This window comes from Struthio camelus, chromosome 7 (assembly GCF_040807025.1).
Source record: "Struthio camelus isolate bStrCam1 chromosome 7, bStrCam1.hap1, whole genome shotgun sequence".
Taxonomy (NCBI): Eukaryota; Metazoa; Chordata; class Aves; order Struthioniformes; family Struthionidae; genus Struthio; species Struthio camelus.
This window is the reverse complement of record NC_090948.1, coordinates 23,952,746-23,966,896: the sequence shown is the minus strand read 5'-3', so window position 1 is coordinate 23,966,896 and position 14,151 is coordinate 23,952,746. Positions and strand designations below refer to the sequence as shown.

The window sequence follows — 14,151 nt, the reverse complement described above, 5'->3', positions numbered from 1 at the left end:
AAAAGTTAATCAGCTTAAAGCGTGCAACTAAGTAAGCAAAGCTTACATTAAAGTGACCTGCAAAGAAAAGAGGCCATGGAAATAAAGTTATAGGAAATACAATATAGTCTCTATGTTCCTTTGTAATCCAACATGATAAATATTCATGATTCTGGGTTAATGGGGTACCCAGCTCTCAGCCACCACAATAGTTTTTTGTTTATTCTCAAGACCATGAACTTTGGAACCATGAACCTAAACTTCAGGACTTCGCATTCATGCATGTTAGCAAAACCCAGGGTAAGGCAGGGGGATGGAGACAAAGCCAGGAGCTTGCCTTGTGACAACACAACAGAGGTTGCTGTCAGGTTTTTGATAATGAGTAACAAGAGCCTCAGGATGCACAGGACTTCCTGCATATCTGTCTCCCCCTCTGCCTCACCATCAGGAGAGGAAAGAGAGAAGAGGCACCACCAGCAGCACAGCCCTACCCCTCACCTCCAAGCTCTCCAGGACGTGGGCAATTCCAGAGTTTACCTCTCCAGAGGATGACAACATCCTTGGGCCAGCCCATGAGGAAGCAGTGGCTGCCTGCATCTCACAGCAGCACCATGGAGCGGAGGAGAGGATCACTCCTTACACAGGAAAAAAGACCTTTACAGCCCTAGGCACAATCCGTCAAGCCTTCATATTGGCATAAAGGGCATTTTGGTGGTCTGAAAACAGCTCCGCAGGGAGAGGTCTCCAAGCTCCAGCCCAGTATTCACACTGGAAAGCAAGTGTCCTTCCAAAGCATACTTTAAAGGGTACTAAACCCCATTAGCCAGCCCAGTGTTCAACTGCTGCTTTGCCTATGCCTTGTTCTGCTGATAGCAACGTTGCCAGCTTTTCCAGTTTTGCTATGAGGCCTTCGAATGTCTCTCTCTCAAGGTCTCTACTCTCGGAGTCATGTTAACATGTATAAATTACTGTTCTCCTTTTCAAGGTAGGTTAGCAGCCTTTTGGGATTAATGAAGGATAGGAGGAAGCTTTAAAAAAAGCACAGAACCTGAAAGTTCAAAGCCTTGCAAGCAATATGAGGAAAACAACTTTAAATGATGAATGTAAGTCATTTTAAGCCTCTTGAGTTTCTTTGTTTCTCCATATTCCCACACACCTAAAAGGAAAAGCTATGATCCCATAAGGTCTTCAGGCGCTTCCCAGTTAATTTCACCCACCAGAGTATCCACCCTCTTTTACTACAAAAACTCCCCATTAGCTTTCCCCTCTTCTCCCACCTAACATACTGACTGTGAAAGCAGGCCTTCAAACAGCCTAGCACCAAATAGCCAGGCCCCTGTTTTGCTGTGAGGCAGGAGCACAGCTCTACACTCCATCTCACTTGGGCCAGTTTCTTTAGTCTGCAGACAGAGATCAGATCCCTCGCTAACCCCTTAGGGTTCCCTACAGCAGTATTTCGCTACAGCTGACCCTGGTGGCAGCTGGCTCCAGCTTAGGCAGAAAATCTTTCCACATAGGTGAGCACTAAAGTCAGATAATGCCATCAAGATCCTTTGGAGAGATTCATCTGGCAGAGCTATGGCACACACAAACCTCCTGGGTCATACATCCATGCTCCCTTACTATATACAGTCCACAGAGCACTTCTGAAAGATTTGATCTTCTTTGTGAGGCAATCTGCAAAATACAATGAAATGTGTTCCTGTTATGGCAGAGATGTCACTTCAAACTGGATTATTTTAAACTTCCCAGCAGGTTTTTATGACCATCTCTAGGGGTCATATGCTAATACCTATAGGATAGGTGAATGGCTCATCATAAGTAGAACCCCATGGAGAAACAGTGTGCTACACGGCATTAACTGCACTCACCCCTCTTTTAAATCCTCTAACGCCACCTCCTCCAACTGCCACCAAGGCACCTATGTGATTTATTTTACATACCCATTCCTTACCTCCAAATTCACTCACTCATCCTCCCTTCCTTAAGGGGAACTGCTCAACAGCATCCTTAACTCCACTTCAAATATCACTTTCTTCCCTGAAAACAACCCTTTTCTGTGCGTGCACACACACACACATGCTCTCTCACTTAACTCATCTGCAATGTTATTATTCCATACACATGGACAAAGGTAATATCCAAGGGGCTGGGAATTACTTTGAGCCAGGTTAAAGCTTGTGTCTCCCTGGAGCATTCTGGACAAGCTCTGCTTACAGCCTGGACTCAGAGGCAACATCATATACTTCAGAGTGGGTGGAACAAAACACACAATAGATGGAAGTCTTTCTTCCAAAGGCAACTTGCACCTTGTCAGGCTCTCGTTCAAAAATACCAATCACACAGCAAGTTGGGGACTTTTGGTCACAAGCATTTCCATGAATCAAATCCTATATCACATTGGTTTCTTTCCGATTAAACATTCTCCTTTGGTGACAGATGTCTTCAGCCATACTGCATGCAAGGCTGGTCATTAACAAAATGGTTTCTTGTACTACAGAGAAACCTCCTTCAAAATAGCTAGTGTTAACATATTTTTAATTGGCTATTTTGGGGAAAGTGTAGGCTAAGATTTTTAAATTAACAGCAATTGTTCTTCACTCATCTTCCTTTAGGACAACCTGGGTGACAAACCTTGCCAGAGCTAACTTTACTTCTGTCTCTGGATAGAACCCCTCATTTTGATCAGGTGAATCTGAGCAGCAGTAGGATTTGCCATATAAAGGCTTTCTTATAAAGGTGTTTCTTCAGAATAAGGCTTCTTGTAACAATATAAAAGTTCAAAAGAAACAGCAACACTCCCTTAGATTTTAAGTCTTTGCCACTTCAGCTGCAATACTTCTATACAACACTACTATAAAATATTCGTACATAAAGAAGATGAGTTTAGCAAGAACGATGAAAGCTGAGAAATTAATATAACAGGTGAAAGTGTACATTTGGAGGGGATAATATTTCTCCAGTTAGCTACTTCATAGTGAAATATCATCTATCAGTCTGCCTTGTATCCCAGAAAGGCTTCGTCTAAAATCAAATACCTTAGTAAATAGCAACAGCCTTCTCAAAACTGAGGCAACCTGCACAGGGGCATATAGTTAGGATTTACCTTTGTAATGTTTTATCTTTGTATCTGTATTAGCATAAAGATGACTTTCCAGTGCGAGGAATATATAGATGTGCGAGGAATATATAGATGTGCATGGGAGGGAAGGGGAACTTTTGGAGAAAAAAAAAAAACATTTTCCACGTTCCCTCAGAGAATTTTTGCACAAAGTGTCCTGTTCTTCTTAAAACAGGACACATCCCTATGTCCTCTTGCACAACTCCAAGAACACGCTTCTGTTGCTCATAGTTGCCACAATCAACCAATCAACCTCTATAATCATAAGCCAGTGGGACAGCCCAGCTCTTTCCATTTTCCAGGGGTACATTTAGGCCTCAGTAATTCCAGACAGGGACCAGATGGGCAGAAGAGTTCAAAACACCAAATTCCCCTGCTGGCTTCCAGGAGGCCTACAGCGCTCCAGCCCCAGTCACCTATCCACTGTTCACTCAGTGACACTAATCACTGGATAACAAAACCAAGCCCTGCCACTGCAGCCTGAAGTTGAGGGAGAAGAGGTGCAAGCACAGCACCGCTGCACCCAATACCACATATGCTTCCAGCATCACAAACGTTATCGGGAACCAATGTTCAGCAGGGCCCAGGAGGACAGAAAGAGCACGAGCAGTTGACTGTTTTAGAGTCTCTGTTTTACACACGCTTGCAACCCCCATGGCAAGCATGTTAAACCTCTGCCATGGAAATGAACAATTGTGCAACAGGCAGAGAGGGCAAATGGACAGAAAATGCTGATTAATGTCAAAGAAAAAGAAGGCAGCCAGTTGTACTCCTAATGCCCATATCCCTTAACCTAACAGCAGTTCACCTTAATAACAAAGCTTTCCAAGAAAAGACAAGACTTGGGCACTTCAGCAACGGCCTCAGGAGATCCTAGCTCTCTGCCCAGGAAACAGTAAAAACTCAGTATATTACATATCACCTTCTTACTGAAGCATAGCAAAAAAAGAGACTATATGGCATAAGAGACCAAAGAGAGGAAAACCAAAAATCAATAGGATCTAACAGAGCATGACGGAAAATCACTTCCCCCATAAAAAGAGGTTACTTACCAGGTTAATTAATCTTTTCTGCATTGTACTTAGACATACAGGAAATGGACAGGGTCATAGGAGCGGTGTGGGTGGGCATGCACTCCTCAGAATATGCTTTCAGGAACAACCAAAGGTTAGAGATTAAATCCAGGCAGTATTCAACTGCACAACACACCAGCAACTTGACGTGGGGGTCAGCTGCAGCTCTGTCACTGAACAAAATACACTTCCAACATCCACAGTAAGGCAGTAAAAGGCTTCTCTTCCACCGCAAAACCAATCCAACGGCCCTATCCTGCCTCCTCAGAGGGTGAGCCCCAAGAACTGGAGCACTTCTGCCTTCCCATGTCAGCAGTGCCAGCGGAAACAGAAGAAATTCGACTATCAGTTTCTAAGGTGCGTAACTGCAATACTGCCACAAAATCCAGCCCACAAAACTCTCATGCGTAAACGTCGTGCAAATAACTCAGAAAGCTCCCATCTCAGCAGCCATTTCTTGGGAAAAGGTTATGCCTTTCTCTTGCTGTGAATGCACATGTAAACCAACAGAGGAGTGCTTGGAAAATGGCAGGGTAGGAGGTTTAGTAGCCCCAGAAGCCTAAACTAGACCCCTGTAGTACCAAATACTTTGATACTCCAAAGCCAGGCACACGCTTTGTACTGCAATTTCTAGTGACTGGAGTCCTACTTATGGGCTCCATAAAAGAACTACAGACCTTTGCTGTCTTACAGCTCCTCTGTCCACACCTAGCTTGAGCTACCGATAGCAGGCCACCCAAGCAATACTGGGCCTGGCCTGTTGGGCCACCCTTGGCCCTACTTAGGCCCAGGATACTCACTAAGGGACATGCAGGTGCACAATTTCTGTCCATTTCAAGATCACCTCTCCAACTCACAGGTCACTATATTAAGTTCCCCCACTGGTTGCCTTGGCCTGGCAGGACCGTTTACAAACTGCTGCTTCTCAGTCTAGGACTTCTTGACTCCAGTACAGCTCTCAAGTGACTTTGCTATGCAGAGCATCCAAGAGCATCCAAGCTCTTCCTGCAGTAATTGCCTCAGTTGCTATCCTCTACTTAACCTCTGCAACAGAGGAGTGTGGACAACGCTGCCATCAGTTCCCTTCGCTACCCAGCCCCAACAAGCTCTCAGAGTAGACACATCGCAAAAAGGTGCTTTGCAAGAGAACCGAGTTCCTGATCACATCATTCAAGATTACTGTCATGCAAGCTCCAAGGTGGACTTAACTCTGACATTTCTGCAAGTAGGACTTTCGACTCTGCAGTGCTACTGTGTCTAACCCACCTCTTTTATTTTCAAATATTTTTAAATCTGGGGATTTTTTTTAACCAAAAACCAATGCCTTACTGAACAAATACCTTAATCACATAGCATCCTGCCAACACACATATCAGTGCAGACAGTCCTCTACTCCCGCAACACAGACATCTGCTACTAGAGCAGCATAGCATAGGTTCTCTTACGTGCAGACAGAGTTAGTGGAAGGCAGGGCACAGTTTGTAAACAAATCTTTTTCCTCCAGACCACATCCTCTGAAATTACTCAACATCCCTCAGCAGGCCAGACCCGAAACTCAGCATACAAAATACTAGCTAAAACAGCTAACTTTTGGCAAAGTTCTAAGCAAATGAAAACACTGTCAATTAGGTAACGCTCTTTGCGGGCAACGCTATCTAAGTTCAAAGTCATGCTGACAAGGCATGGGAGACTGGCACCACCCATGGCTATGACATGAGAATTGGAGAAAAGTAATTCTCAGTTCCCCCTAGGACTGCACCAATCAACTCCTAATAAATAGAAGCAGCGACTCACCTGTACTTCAACATTAATTATGAACAGAAGGAAATAAAATACACATCAGTCTTGAACTTCTGCCTTAAAACACTGTGGTATGGTTTGCTCTGCAAATAGCTTTGGGGTTTGTGGAGGGGAAGGTTAAGCAGATGCTCTTTACTTGGGTGCTGACATTTGCACAAATACAAAATAACTCGAAAGGATGTGAATTTCTGCTTGGGATTGAAACTGAGCTGATTCATGGACCAGCAGCTGCTGCAGATCTCCGACAATTTATATCAGCCAAACCAGAGGGTGATTTACCGGTGGCTGCTGTGTTGTGTAGGCTTTCTTCTCAGCACACAATTAAACATTTCTCTGCATTCCAAGCTGGGCTGACACAAACAGGCCAAGAAAGAGCAATCAATCATTGAGAGTTCTTTAATAAGGGCTTCCTTGCACATTTAAGTGGCTTCCATTGACAGGGAACCTTCCTGTTCAGGAAGTGCTAGAGTGGATCTGAACACCACAGTATGCGTGCCCTTGGAGATCACTGTTTTCTGGGAGCTCAGCTATAACGGGAGGAAAAAAGCAGAAGACTTAACCAGTTGAATGAAAACAACAGCCAGATCCTGCTCAATCATTCATCCTTTCTGAGCAGTGAAAGCGTATTTCAGCATTAGGTGAAAGCAGCTTTATTGCAGGCTGGTACATGCAATGATCATAATCAAGGACAACAAGGTGGTTGGATAACAAAGGTGTTTCCTTCCTTCCTTCCAAGGTCACCTGTCTCCAAAAAGAGCATACAAACCTCCCCATCAGGTCATCATTCTCCCCAGTCCCAGCATCGACTTCTTAGTACAGGCAGGTCTGGACTCTGATTTAAAGAAGCAGGCTCTATTATTTCCCTCTGGGTTTCTGAGGGAAAGGGGAGATGGGCAAAGCAGCCCTCATATCACAGCAATTGGCCTGTTCCACAGAACTAGTGCTTCAAGTGCAATACAATAGGCAAACGCACCTCTTAGTACAGGGCTGTTGTTCAGGAGAGAAAGGACAAAATAACCTAATGACAACCAGGAAAATGACACGAGTCACTGCTGGGAGAGGAGACAGAGGGTAGACTACAGGCACAAACAGAAGGAGAAAATATCTCAGAGTACCTGAGACACAAAGGAGAGAAGGATTTGAACAGCTGCTCCAAGCAGGGACTACGCAGAGCTTCAGGAATAGGGAGATGGGGACTTAAGAAACAAATTTGTAGGGAACACAGAGGGGAGCAGGCAGAGACAGCACAGGGGTCTCTGCAGCACAACCAACACGAAAAGTGAACATATCAAAGAAAGGAGACTAGAAAATCCAGCACATCAGACACACTCCCCCATTCAAACTGGGGCAGCAGCTGCCCACTGGGAAACACCCCTGGACACAGGTCTTGCAGTGAGAAAGAGGTGGCTTACCAATAAAATGCAGCCAGTTCTTGAGTTAGCCATTCAGCAAGGCACAGATACACCACGCATCAGATTAGGGCAGGAGGAGAAGAATAAAATCTCCAAGCAAGACTGCAAAGGCAGAATATAATCACATGAATGGAAAGTGCCTTGAACCAAGACCCTCTGCTTTGTGGACTTTTGAAGCCTGGAAGACACACAGCACAGTTTGTAAATTCCTTTGTTTGGGGCTCTGTAACTTACAAATCTTACACTACACAACACCTGGGTAACAAACAGTCTTCACTGGCCAAACGTACCCAGGTTACGGTCAAGGCCATACATCTGTGAACTGCACTGAGACTACAAATAAAAGCTCTACAAGGACTTTGCAAAGAAGCATCTCTGATAACTCCAAACAGCCAGCCTTCTTTAAGGAAGTAAAAGCTCCACATCTGAAGTTTGCCCATCTCTTGTCTTGTCCATCGGTAAATCCCAAAGTCTAGATAAAGCACTAAGTCTTAAATCTCATGCAGGACAAACAGATCCAACAAATCCTAAGAGGGGTTGAAGACCAAGCATGTTTTTGTCACATCCCAAGGAGACAGCTAAACAATTGAAGGACTTCAAACACAGATGTTAAAAGCATCTTTTCCCAGCGATCACAGAGTTTTGCTCTCAACTTCCCCAGGACAAGGGATTCTGTACCTGGAAATTTCAAGCTGCAAGAAATACCTGGTGGTTATTTTTTCTTTAAGCCACAGTCATTAGTTTCTGCCTGCCTAGGATTATAATAAAAGACACCTTAAATCTTCACTTTAAGGAGGGAGTTTCTGCTGAAGCTCTACCTCACTGCAAAATACAGGCTCTCCAATGGCAAACGGGCCACAATATCGTTGCATGCACATAAAGACAGAGTGTCTCCAGCAGTCTTCACCCACCTGTTTTCCTTTAACTGCTGACCCCTCCCCAAAGCAGGTAAATTAAAGACTGAACAGTCTGTTCTCTTATTCTTTCCCAGACCACCCAAAGAGACTCAGTCAACTCCCTCTGTGAGCATTTAACCCTTCCTGCAACCTAGTGGGGGAAAAAAATGTGAGGTTGGTTGCAAGGACTTTCTTCTTTCCTCTGTAAATGCCTGCACTGGCATCAAGTAATTCATAGGCTGGGTCATGTCGCAGATTTCCCTCAAAGTACATGCGCAAGCACTGGTGTCAAAGGAAGAACTTTCCTGGCTACTTTCTCTTCTGGAAGCTCATAAGTCTTCTAATGTCACCACGACATTGACAGCCCTTGGGTAATCTGCTGGCTCCCACCATCTTCTACAATCCAGATCCCCATGCCAGAAACATGGGTACCTTCACTACAACTGCGCTGCAGCTTGCCTAGTCTTCCCATAACAACTCAGAGACTTTGAAGCTCTGCAGAAAATCTGTAAGATGCAAATGAGATTCCTCCACAACAATCTGGGATTCTCATCCAGAGGGAAGGCTGACAAATGTCCTGCCAATGCTCACATCTTGCCAGACCAAAATGGACATCCTGCAAGAAGACAGAGGAAAGCCCACAGCAAGAGCTAGGCTTACGCTCAGAGCTGTCACTCCAGGCCCTGCAGGACTCCCAAGCTGAGCAAGCTGGCTTCACAGTGCAGCCTGCACTGTGAGGGAACTTTAAAGTTTCCCTGCTAACGTGATGGATCAGAAACTCACTGCCTCTGGAACAAAAGGCACTGTGCCTCTACAGAGGGAGAGCTAGGAGGAGCAAAATAAAAGCGAAATACAATTTACGTCTCCCTCTGAGAACTTCTCCGCATGGCAAAATCACTGTGGCCAGAAGAGCACTCCGTCAGGGCTTAATATCTCTGGTGTGCGACACTCGAACCAGGCAGACCAAATCAGCAGGTGGAAAGGGACAGGTATGCCTAGGGGTGTCCTACTGCTGGGCAAACAGCATCCACGTTTGAAGGAGCAGAGGTCTGGCAGGAAAAGCTGCTCTATCATGGCCAAACTGCTTCTCTAACATATCTATTGATGAAGAAACAGGGGAGGTGAGGGTCATCATTAGGTTCCTTACCTGGGCCCCACACACCTGTTGTCTCTCTTCTTTCCATTCTGAGCTCACGTGCTCAGTGCTCTGCAAAATCTCTGGGGATCAACTCACTTTTCTGATGCCATTTTTCTGGCAGAGCCCAGCTCCTGTTTTGCAGCCTCCCCACACCAGGCTCTAACCATTCAGGAGCACTGCAAGTAATGACCCAGAGCAAAAACCATCTCTGTGATCACAAAGTCCTATAGAAAATCCTAGACTTACTTGCAAGGGCCATTTGCGCTTATACGCAATTCATCCTTAGCACAGTTCTACTCCGCAAGGCCCTCCTGAACGGTACTTGAGAAACGCACAGGCAGCAGGAGTCCCAGATCCTTTTGGCCTCTGTCTTAGGACATGGTTAGGCAGGCAGGTCTGCCTGTCTCCTAACACAAAGATACGCACAGAGCCCATTGCCTGTTTGGCCTGGGAGTCTGGACTTGCAGGTTGGCCCATATCTGGATTTGGTCAGCCCACAGACAGGACTGATGTCACATGAGAACAAACTGCCCAGCCAAAGCAGAGAGAAGTGTACCAAAAGGGATATCCTCAATGGGCCCCAGCCTGAAAGGTGAACCACCCAGGGACGACATTAAGCCTCAGAAAGCAAGACTGCACCTCCCAGCATGTGAAGGGCAAAAGTCACCTTAGAAGGAGTCAAAGTACCAAGGAACCAAGATGCTAGGACCAAATCGCAACTTTTTCTCCTCACCTGCTGATTCACCAAGTGGAAAAGAGTCTCACAGGCTCATTTCTGGAGGGAAGGAGTTACTGAGCCTGCAAATACACAGGGGAAAAATTACTCAGGGCCCAGCTCTCCCTCCTACTTATGCCTCTCACCTCCCCCTGCCAAGTTAAGTTGGACTACAAGTTAAGTTGGACTACACAAGCTCCAGAGGTCACTTCCAACCTCAACAACTCTGTTCTTAGCCACAAATTACAGTTCATATAAGTTTGCACCAAAAAAATTACCAGAATGAATTACAGCCTATTTAATTCATTTGGTTCCAGTATGCCTGGGGCCCTCCAGAAGGACGTGCTTGTCTTGTTTACTAGGCATCCATTGTTTCTCCGGTTACCTCTCGCTCAGGCAGCCTCACACAGGTCTGCACCCCTGCCTGGGTATCTTCAGTCGGGCCCTTTGAGTAACAGGTCAAACTTAGGACATTTCCCATGTACAACAGAGCAGATCTGTGCAGGAAACTTTGCACCATTCCCTTTGGAAAGTTCTAGCGCCCTGACACAACGCTCAACAAAAACCACCAGGCAGAGTCAGCACCGTGGCCTCCCTGGCATTCCGAATCTGCTCAGCCCTGCCTCACTTCTCCCCTTATGATTCAGACGCTTTACCCTCTACGCCAACTTCAAAAAGACAGGTAAGAAGCCACAGAGTATGAACAGAAAATTAGGGACCGAGCAGCAGTAGAGCTATGGCACATCAGCTGTGCCCTGGTAAACGGACATATGCTTTTACTAGCAGCTCAGTAGTTCCAGTGATATAAGAGCTCACTGCACTGTGCTGTCTGTCCTGCCTTCCTTTGGAAGATTATGATGTCCTTAGCTAACGCAACAGAGAGGAACATGTGCCAGGCATTTTGCTCCCAGTCTGGCATATCAGCAGGCAACAGCCTGCCTCAGCCTCAGGCCATGAAATGCAGGGCTGAGGAATTGGCTAGCTTTCACTTCTTAACCTATCAGACCTAAATCCATCAGGTCCTGTAGGTCACAGCCATTAGCCTGCAGCAAAAGAGAAGTAAAGCACTGTAGTTTTAACATCTCCGGAAAACAATTTAGCAGAGTAGCACCTCGCCTTTGCAATGGGCTAACAGTTTGCACAGTCTCTAGCCACAAGACCGTTCACCAGAAACCGTGACTACGGCACAAACGGGAACACCACTGCAATTCCCACAGTGTCAGCTCTGTTTCCACACATCATCAAAAACTGGCCTTCACAAAATATATAAGGCATCTGAGCTTTTCACAGCAGGGTCTCCAATCACTGACCACTCATCAGTGATGCTTCTAGGCAAATATTGACACTATTTCACCAGCGGAGAAATTCAGGCCCAAGGAAGTTTAGTAGATTTGTCACTGCTATAGCAAATCAGGAACAGAGCTCAAGAAACTTCCTATAGAGTCATGAAACAACAGCCCCTACATAGCCCATCTTAGAGGGCCAACTCCATTAAAGGTGTCTTCACCTTCTCTCACTAGCAGAAAGCGAGAACTTCACTCCTAAAACTTAGCTGGACCTAGCCTTTGGGATAACATCTTCATTACTGAATATCTGCTTAGCTCTGCTAACGGCCTAATATTGGAAGAGGAAGCAGGATGTGAATAGCAAGGCTCTATGTGGTAAAAATTCTGCTTTCCTTGTTTTTGAGCTGACTTCAAAAACTGAAGCCATTCTAGGATGCATGGAGGTAGGTACACAGGCTGCAAGACACTCCTTACACACTAAGTGCTCTGCACTTCATTTTTGGTTGATGCAGCACACGTGCAAAGAAACTGGAAAAGAGAGCCAGAAAGCACAGTCTGTCAGGACAGACTGAAAGAGCTGGAGTCATATGGTCTACAGAAAAGGCAAAACATGAGAAACATGGTAACAGTGCTCAGTAGTGAAGAAGGCTGCAGCAAAGGGGAAGGCACTGTATTATCCTCCACACCCATGCAGATTGGGTGAGAAGAGACAGACTTAAATTGCAGTACTGAAGCCTCAGGTTAGACAACAGTGCTGGGCTAGGCTGCTTGGGAGCCACAGACAGATATTTTTCAGCACTGTCACAAACACTAGTCTGCTCTTGGGGTCAAAAAAAAGGACTGAGTAATCTTCAGAGGTCTTGTCCACTCCTTCCTTTCTATTGGAAAGATGCTATTGAAAAAATATTAGAGACAAACACTGAGAAATCGGGATATAAAAATCACTTTTGCAATTAATCCTGATTGAATTGAATTGACAGGAATAATACACATAAGGTTTTTCGGCCTGCCAGGAGAGGAAGTAAGGATGTGCAGTAAGGGGCAGCTGCTGTTGGCAGTCCAGGCTCTTCTCTCTGTGCATGCAGAAGCAAGAGATGGAGAGCCTGGAAGATGGGTGGACTGCAAGAGAAAGGAAGGGTCTCACACCAAAGGCAGGTAGATGGCAAGTTGGGAAGTTTTTTCTTTTTCCCCCTTCTTCTGCTACAGGTTTCCTGTATGATATAGGTAAGTCGCTAAATGTTCTCCATGTGGTCCTTAAAGGAGCGTTCCTTATCTTCTGTGTACCTGACCTGACGCACCTTGGGGCAGGCTGGCAGTAATGCTGAACAGTGCCAGGTGCAAAGGAGGCAGACTGGAAATGATGCCATACTTTCAGGGAAAAGGCAAGGATAATGCATATTCAGATGGGATCAGCCAAAGCTACTGTTCCTTCAGCTCTCCAGATTAGAATAACAGCCGTATCACTAACACCTAGTTTCACAGGGAAGAGAGAGAGATTAATTCATCACTGTTTAGGAAGAAGGGACACAAATATGGTAAAAGTATGTTTAGGTGGACTGGGTCCTCTATCGAATGAAAACGATAAAAGAAACAAGTATCAAATCACGACTGACTCACTGAACAAGGGTATGTTTTTGAAACAGCACTGCGTGGTGGGAAGAGGACTGAGTTGAATTCTGAAATAAAATCCACAACTCGCAAGACACACCACATAAAACATCAGTTAAGCAATTTGCTATATGGATAGACAGACTCTGACATATCTTATCTGAATGGAGTTCTGCATATATGAGTAGATATGGCTGCTAACACTCTAGAAGCAATCAGCAAATAAATGATAACATGGGAAGCTATTGTCAAGAGACACTAAGGAACAGCTAAGAGGCTATTTGTTGGACAAAGCCCTAACTGAAAAAAAGAGACCAAGAACACCCCATATAAAGAAATTTCTTCCCCCCCCCCCTTTTTTTTGATTCCTTAAAGTTGTAAGGAAATAGGACTTTGCACAGAGTTATCTGTAAATAAAACCAGACTGACAAGGGATATCGATTGCTAGTTTCTTAGAAGAGAAGCAATTCACAAGTCTAAAACATTAGCTGATACGCATAACCAAAAGGAACAACAGTTACATCGAGAGTATCATCCAGTTGCCAAAGAGAAAACTGGAGTTGATATTCCTATCAAAATAAGACAGAAAGGATGACAGAAGCTCTTAGAGAAATCAAAATGCTTAAGAAGAGTTAGCACAAGTTCAGAAACGTTTGAGCATAACCTAGCACAGGAATGGAAAACTTTGAAAAAGGAACGAAGGCAGCAATTGGAGGCTTCCCAGAGAGAGAGGATGCAGTATCTTTGATGGAAGCAGTAACTGCAAAGTATCTGGATACGGAGGGAGGTTTGGCTAGTGCATCTGGAGCTGGTGCTGGTTTAATCAGGTCTCTCCCTCCATCCCCTCTCCCTCACTGGGAAGCCTGCATGCCAGCAGTCAGAATTGCAGCAAGAAAGGCAGTCTGGAAAGCACTCGAGTTCTCCTGCCTCTTCAGGGCACACACCAGAACTTTGGGGAAGACAGGCACTGGGACAAGTTCCAACAGCTGCCAACACGCTGCAAAAATGCACAGAAAAAAGCTTATATGGGAAAATAAATGCAAACTGCTGCTGCATGTTTCAGTAGCTTTGCAGAGAAGATGTGACTTGGGAGAGGATGATGACAAGTGGGAGAGGCGCGGGA

General features: G+C 45.3%; 1 protein-coding gene across 1 annotated transcript in view; it reads right to left on the bottom strand.

Annotated features, from left to right (window-relative positions):
- TLL2 (tolloid like 2) overlaps positions 1-14,151 on the bottom strand; it is a 102,477-nt gene that overhangs the window by 87,639 nt on the left and 687 nt on the right. The gene's annotated exons all lie outside the window — the stretch shown is intronic.